This window comes from Nicotiana attenuata, chromosome 5 (assembly GCF_001879085.1).
Source record: "Nicotiana attenuata strain UT chromosome 5, NIATTr2, whole genome shotgun sequence".
In the NCBI taxonomy this organism is placed as follows: Eukaryota; Viridiplantae; Streptophyta; class Magnoliopsida; order Solanales; family Solanaceae; genus Nicotiana; species Nicotiana attenuata.
Window position 1 is genome coordinate 40716981 of NC_031993.1, and position 2356 is coordinate 40719336.

Here is a 2356-nt window from a genome sequence, read left to right on the forward strand (position 1 = left end):
TCTCACGTACGAAAATTGGGGTGTAACATCATTCCCCCCTTTGGAACATTCGTCCTCGAATGTTGACTGATGTGCTTATTAGTCTCATAACCTATAGCTCCTATGGATACTTTATAATGTCCTTGACATCTAGGCAACTATTTTATGAAAAAATCCAAAGCCCAGGGCATTCCCCATTTTCGGCCTCTTTCTCGCACCACGACCTGTGGTCGGAATTCTTCCAATCTCGTTATTGTTGCTACCTTCTGTCGTGCAGCCTGTACGACTGTATCCATGTATGTTCTCCTATGAAACTCTTCTCTCCTTCTTCCTCCATATTTTAGCCAATCTCTAGGCCTCATTTTATTAACCTACATTGAACTATTACAATCTGTCCCTCTGAGCATCTGTAGGTGTACTGGAGTTCTTCGTTGGTACTTTGTCGAACTTACGACTATCGCTACATCTTGGTCCATAGCATCGATTATCTACCCTTATGGCTTGACTACATCTAGGCGGGTTATACTATACCATAACACTTACTTTAATTTATTATTACCGAGGTTTGCTATCCAACTCTAGGTTACTCTCTCGCTGCTTTTCCTATATGTATAAATCTAAGTCATTTAATGCTTCCTCATTACTAGTATTCATCTTAAGAATGACAACCTAATATCATCTCATACTTTCGAACTTTTATCCATCTATAGTCGATTCAGCTTAATGTTGAACTATAATCTACCGCTGATAACTTGAAACCTCTTACGTAAAACATTATCACTAGGGCTCACGTCTCATCGGGGAACATCTGAAGTGATTTTCCTGATCCACTCAGAGCGATACTATACTTCAATAACCGTACTTCATGGCATCCCAACGTGGTTCATCTTATGGGGGTATCCTAATCCTGTGAAATTCATGAAATCCCTTTTCTTTGAATCATTACTCAATCAAAAGCCTAACATCATTCTCTTATCTATCACAATTACACCCTTATTATACTACCATGGAAGCATTCCATCTCTTATAAATTATCCTAGTCTTAAACTCCTCCGAGTTCATTCAGGTTATATAGAACTTTCCATAACTTACGGGAACCATAAGCACTCTTGTTTTGATGGGCTTAATCCTTAGGCCTTACCTATTCTCATCACCTTCTCACTCACCTTTTCTTATCCTTACTCATGTCTATATAAAACCTTGTTTATCTACCATACTTTAGCTTACGACCTACACATATCTATTTATACTACTCGCAAACTTTCTTTAACTTGCTAGCACCATAAATTTCCTTATGTTATTACGGAACCTCAAGTGAGACATCACGTTGTGTCTAACTCTTCTTTATTCTCTTAACTAGACCTCTCGGTACCTGGAACCCATAGGCTAGAAGATATGCCACCGACAACACCACTATCATTTATGGATACTGAATCACAGTGCTTCTAGCCCTCTATATGAAGTGTGAACTATTCACAACCTTCTACACTTGAGTATCTCATACCTTCTTCAGCTTTACCTTACTTACCATCAAATCTCGCATCGTAATTTCGGTCTTTTTTCATAAAACCCTTCCACATAGGTGGAATTCACATCCACAACTTGAAGCTATACTATAATACTTGCACCTCTGGTGCATACACAATCCGGTGGGAGCTCCATACTGACTTCTTATGAGGCTGGTACTTTTCTAACTGGCTTTATCGTAGAGCCGTTATAGAATATGCTTGTTGTACCATCTCTTTTATACCTCTGATATTAAGAGTGATTCTGCAATGTTCTCAATCACAATTTCTATAATTATCTAGGTCTAATAATCAGACTCTTGATCCACTTAGCCGATGTAGCTCTTTAGTTTCCTCTTCTCTCTCAGCCTTTAAGTAGGCTTAAGATATCTTTTGATTTGTGGCTCAGGGTATTAGTTATTACTTTAGCCTTTCGTGGACTCTATGGAACATCCATGATATAACCTTCTTACAATTCAAGCCTTTGTCTGTGACGTGGACTCAATTCTTTCTTCTAACTTATAATGGAGTCTCCTATAACTGTAAAAATGTCAACATATATGCTGCATGAATAATACTCTAAAATCTTAAGTGCGATTGTAACGTAACTAACTCTGGTTCATATATCGAATAATTCCTTTCATGCCTTCTCAGTTGTCTTTAAACGTAACAATTACTTTTCTTGGTCGTTTTGCCACTTATTACATGAATACTTTGCTTATCTTAGTTCCTACATATATTGGAATTTCGTGCAACTCCTATGATCTCGAATGTTATCTTTGATTAACTTCCCGTTCATTAGCCACGATAGGTTCCACTTTCTTATGGAGTGCATACAATATTGTAGTGAGACTGTTGTTACAAGACTATTT